Here is a 6007-nt window from a genome sequence, read left to right as displayed (position 1 = left end):
AACCAGATATTTTAGGAGAAATGCTTCTTGATGAACTATTTCAACTAGAAGATCTGATTCTTAATTGGTTAGAAGAACTTAAGATGGATTTCTTTAATTCATCTTAAGACGATGACCAAGAAGAAGTGTTGGGGTCGCATTCAAACAACCTCGTTGCTCCCGATAATACCTTCAACTCTAGCAAAGACTTGGACGATAGTTGTCCCTGTGCTGATTGTGCCGTTAAGGACTCCCTATCAACTTCATTCGATGCATACATAGACCCGAGCGATTCGGCACACACCTTCTTTAAAGAGAGCCCGGAAAAGGGTTGGGGTTGTTCCATCCAGTAAGGAACCGCCCGATCCGGATAAGTTCCTTGAAAATAAGCAAAACTCCATAAGACAGCTTCCAGACACGGGGCCGTGCCCAGGTCAACACGCCCCCGTGTCCACCCAAAGATTCTCTTCTGATTTTATCAGAATACGGACAAAAATGTGTCAGGATTCTGTCTGCACACGGGGCCGTGTCCAGCCGACACGGGGCCGTGTCCAGCGTGCTGTCGTTTTCTATAAATGCAGCATGATTCCTGCTCATTTGGACCACTTCAAAAAACAGAGATTCCTGAGATCTTCACTCATACTATCCTAGGTATGTTCTAAAAGAAGGTTCTTAAGAGCCATCTTGTCTTTTCCACTTTTGTCCATTGCCTTCTTCCTCAATTTTCAATCAACACCTCCATTAAAGTTTGGGAGCTTCATGATTCCAACCTTTATTGTGGTGATTGTAAAGTTCGTATTCAAGGAATCTTGTCTAAAATAAGTTGTGCAAACTTTGTTTTGAATTTTTGTGCTTAAAATTAACCTATGAACCAAGAAAATAATTTAAAACTCCAAGATTCCTTGGTTTAAAAACTTACAGACGCCTGGACACGGTGCCGTGTTCATTGAACACGGGGCCGTGTCCGAGGGACTGTTTCGCAAAAATTGAGCTCTTTTCGGTCTGTTTTCCCAGAATGGCGAGCAGAACAAGCGGAACGTCTTCATCGCACTCAAGGAACAACCGACAGGGGAGGAGGTCATCAACGGCGGAAGACTCTCTTGTAAACTATGTTTACGCCCTAAGAGAGGCTATTGATGAAATGACGGGGGTGGAAGAAGTATTGGTCGACTGTATCAACCATCTAACGGTGGGACTGGAAGGGTGTCTCCGGGAGGTCAACCTCTTGCACCAGAGGTTGAACATTCTCGCATCTCCTCCTTTGGTGCCTATAATAACCCAAAGGGCATGGAACGTGGTGCCTGAAGTCATCATCCCAGCCGAGTGGTATGCCATGCACCCGGGGCCCCCTCGAGACATATTGCAAGGAATCCCGGTTGGTGTTTCCCCTCCTCAGCAAGATGTTGAGGAAAACGAGGCCACCTTCTTCCTCCCAAGAGAAATAGAAGAATGGCTTTAATAACATCTAGGAAGAAAACCCTCGGCTAAGAGTCCTACTAGCATACCGAGAATCTATTTCCGGGATTTTGGTTCTTAATGAGAAAATAGGACTCCTTATGATGATTTTATGTATCACTAGACCTATCTAAATTAGGACTTTTAACTTTTTATTTCTTCTTTGTTTTTAATTTCCTAGGATTATGTAGTTCTCTCTATGATGGTTTTTAATGAAATGATGGTTTTAAGGTTTGGATGATGTTGTAATGAATAAAATACACTCGTGATGGTGAAGGATAACAAGGGAAATGAGAAACATCGCCCCATGCACGAAAACAGGGCCATCCGACAACAATTTCTTCATTACAGTAAGTTCAGCACGGTCCGTGTCCGCCCAACACGCCCCGTGCTGCACACTCTACAGAAAATTGCCCAGTTCAGGTAACTGGACACGGGCCGTGTTTGCTGAACACGCCCCCGTGCCCAGGGTTCTGTTTCTTTTCATTAATTTTTGTCACTGGCACCTGAACACGGGGCCGTGCCCGGTCACCACGAGGCCGTGTCCAGGATGCCAGTAACATAAAACTTTGCTTTTAACATCATTTTACACATTCAATCAACCTAAAAACTTATTTTTAGGACACATTGAGGACAATGTGTAATTTAAGTGTGGGGGGGGGGGATGCTAAAACCTTGAATCTTGCAGGTCCTAATAACAAGCCTTACACAAAACTCTATTGGAACCGCTAATCACCCCAAATTTTTCTCAAAAATTTTCAATTTTTTTTTTACTTGTCTAAGTTTAAGTTGGGAATTCAAGTTCTAACAAGGTTATATTTTTACAAGTTTACAACCGATAGCGTCGTGATAAAAAGAACCAACATAAGAAAATTATGAAACGGCATGATAAACTTAGTTAAAATTTGATTATACATACTTGATCACATAAAAAAAACCTTTCCCACAAAAGTGAGTTTTGAGCCTTTATCGAGCATACAAATACATATCTTTACAGTAAATGCTCATTTTTCGTTTCTTGTATGAATAGCCGCTTGGTTCATGCGACTCTAGAACTTGCCACGACAATACATTCCCGGTCCTTACCAACTTAAACCAGAGTAAGTAAATGAAGGAGGCATTAGGACTAACCCTTTTTCTTTCTACACCATTATTTTTCATTTTTTTACCACCTACCTAAAATACCCCTAGTTAACCCCTTTGAGTCTAAACCTTTTCATTTCTTAACCCAAAACAATCACCCTTTTTACCCACCTAAACCTTTTTATTTTTACCCCTTTCTTTTAGTAACAATGTTCGGTTTTCTAATGACTCTTCCAAAAAAAAATAAAAATAAATAAAATAAAATAAATAAATATAATTATATATATATATATTTATATTTTGATGGAACCAAATAAACAAACAAGTTTATCAAAAATAACTTTGTTTGAAACAAATGGTTCATCAAAATAAAAATGTGAAAAAAATATATAAAAAGTCTTTCAAAAACCGACGTTTGTTACGCTTTTCGCCCTTTTACTAACCACTAACCCAACCACCTACCTTTAGCCCAAGCCTAACCCTTCACCCAAAAGTCCTCTTGATATTTACAAGGGTATATAGTTAAAAAGGATGAGGATTGATTGCTTGGCAAGCTTATGGTAGGAGTAAGTTCCATGCCGCTCTCGAGTGATTCACTAAAAATAAACCTTCGGCCGAGTGTTGAGTAATTCCCCGTGAGGTATGTGAACTTGTATATAAATGGAATTTTAAAAAGGTATGTTATGCCCTAATAAGTAATTTATCTTATGAAACGTTTTTACTAAATCATGACGAATAGGATTGTAAATAAATAAAAATAAAACCTAAATAAAGAATCTTGGAAATCCCGACAATCTATGACAAGCCCAAAACTTCTCTTCTACCCATTCCATTTGGGTGTGTAAGCCACATTATAAAGAGTTTTGCTTGAGGACAAGCAAAGATTCAAGTGTGGGGGTATTTGATGTGCACAAAATGCAACATATAAATTACAACAATTGTGGCATAAAACTAACCCTTTTTTAGTACTAATGTTGGAAAAAGTGTGCTTTTGTCTTCCTTTTGTATTTTCAGGATTAAATGAGCTCAACTTAACAAAAGAAGCAAAAAGACAGCTAAATCTAACATAAATACAACAAAAGGAACAAAAGTGGCATGCCCGACCTCCCGACAGCATCTTCCCAAGCAAAACAAAGAAGACAGAAGACTGAACACGTCCCGTGCTCAGTGAGCACAGGGCCGTGCCCAAAGGTATGTTGGCTACCTGGTCGGGGGTTAAGGGAACGGTTTGGTAAGAGTCTTGCCATTATTCAGTGTATAGATCCTGCAAAGGACCTGGACCAAATTTAGTAGGACCTCCCTCAATACCCAAAGGTATTGGATGGTGGGGGTCCAAACTCTTTGATCCCCTCATAAGTTAAACTACTATTAAAACTTTAACCCAGCTGTTTTGGTCAAAAATCAAGCTAAGATAATGCAACCAAATCTTTAGATGTGAGGTGTGATGCTTGAATCAATGAACAATATTAAGGATCACTCAGAAATGTAATGAACAAGTGACACAATGATTTATACGAGAAAAAAGCCCTTGATCAAGAGTTGATCTCCGGCATAAAAAACCTTAGGTGATGGGAAACTACCGATCACCAACTCAAATTAAACAGAAAATGTATTACAACTTTGGATGATAGCGAGCTTGTTACAAGGATCACTAAAGTGTAAAGTGCAAAAAAGTGTGTAATCGCCGAGCAAACAGTTGAGAGCTAATGAGTGCAGTTACGAGTGTATGTGTTTAGCCAAAAATAGCCAAGTGTTCTAATCTAGCTCGCTATCCCCGTATAAATTTGGAAAATATCTAAGCTAACTAACTATCCGCATTTCGTGCAAGTCTTCCACGATCTCCATAACGTCCATATTAGTCAAGCACGTGCGGAATAAATAGGGAATATGCTCCAGGAATATCGCCAAGACCAAGTCCAAGCACGTACTCCTGCAAAACAACTTCATATTCAAAGCAGGCAATTGTTAGTATAAGGATCACTATGATGATCCTGGATCCTGATCCTACAATACTCTCTGAGGGTCACTAATTCAAACAGAATTGAGGATCCCTAAGCCCGACAGTAATTGAGGATCACTGATCTTTGGAGAATCCTCCCCTAACAATTGCCCCCAAAAAATAAGGAGTAAAGTGTAAATAAACGAGTTATATTTTCTCGTTCTTATCTGCAACAAACCAACAGATATATATTCGTTACATCCTGACTAGCCATTGCCATTCTGACGTCATTGAAGTGACTATCCTGCAAAATCATGATTATAAATTGAAGTTAGAGATAAGGGTTAGGAAGCATTTAAATTCGAGTGTTTCATCCTTTAAATCCTTATTCGAAGATCCGATCAGGTACTTCTCTTTCCTTTCTCTCTTCATATTCTCATTCTGTTTCTTCTTCTTCACCATCATCATGACCAAGATGATGCTAAGATCTTCACCGGCTAAGGATCACAAAAAGGACAGTCCTTTGAAGAGTCAAGGGATCATCGAAGATTCTGCGAAGGAACGATGCTCCTTTTCTGAACCACAAATAGACAGGATTCGCCATTGTTTTCCGGCGAGCACCGTTTTTAAAGCTTTTGACCCCACCGCCCTAAGTAACTTTGTTTCTGAAACTTAGGTAGCTTTTCCGGTTACTCCCTTCATGATAGGATACTCGTATCCTTTTCCTGATTTCACCCAATCTTTCTTCTCTCTCACCGGCATCTCCTACATCCAAGCAATGCCAATGATGTGGAGGGTCTTGTATACCCTTGAAAGAATCATTGAGCAAGAAGGTATTGATATGGGGATGTCGGAGTTAGCAGAAATGTATGACCTTGTGAGCCATGGATCTCATCGATATCTACTCAAACACAAACCCGGTTAAGAACACCCCATCTTTAAAACCACTAAGAATGATACGAACTGGAAAAGGCGATTCTTCTTTGTCAGAAGGGATTCCATCCCTGATGGGAAGGATCTCCCAAGGAGATGGGTTACTCATGGTAGGATACAGGATCCTTAGAAGGATCACAGGATAACCCTGTTTTCACTGAGGATCACTAGCCCCTTTGTTTTTATCTTGCAGCTATTACTGTTTCACACATTATCCCATCACCTGCCACCAAGGAGAGGCTTGCTGCTTTCCGAAAGCTTGATCCTGCAATTAGATCATTCCAAGCAAATACCCAGGATTCTCAAGAAGTATCCTCAGGATCTGTCACGATGTCAAGTAAGTATCCCGATTTATGCATAATTAAATGTTTAAATAAAAATGAAATAAGGAAGGTGCTGGAAAATCATCCAAGTCTGCTACCCGTTTCAGTGTTACCGACCTTACTGCCGTTGGTCCTAGGTCTGGGAGAAAGAAGACTGCTGCTAGCCCAAGTACTGCCCTTCCCAAGCCTGTGACCTCTAAGGGAAAGAAAAGAAAGGCCTCTGAAACTGAAGACCTTGATGGGCTATCCCTCATCCGCCATCAATTCTTGGAGTATTTCTCTGAGGTAAGGATCC

This window comes from Helianthus annuus, chromosome 1 (genome assembly GCF_002127325.2).
Source record: "Helianthus annuus cultivar XRQ/B chromosome 1, HanXRQr2.0-SUNRISE, whole genome shotgun sequence".
In the NCBI taxonomy this organism is placed as follows: domain Eukaryota; kingdom Viridiplantae; phylum Streptophyta; class Magnoliopsida; order Asterales; family Asteraceae; genus Helianthus; species Helianthus annuus.
This window is presented reverse-complemented; position numbering follows the sequence as displayed.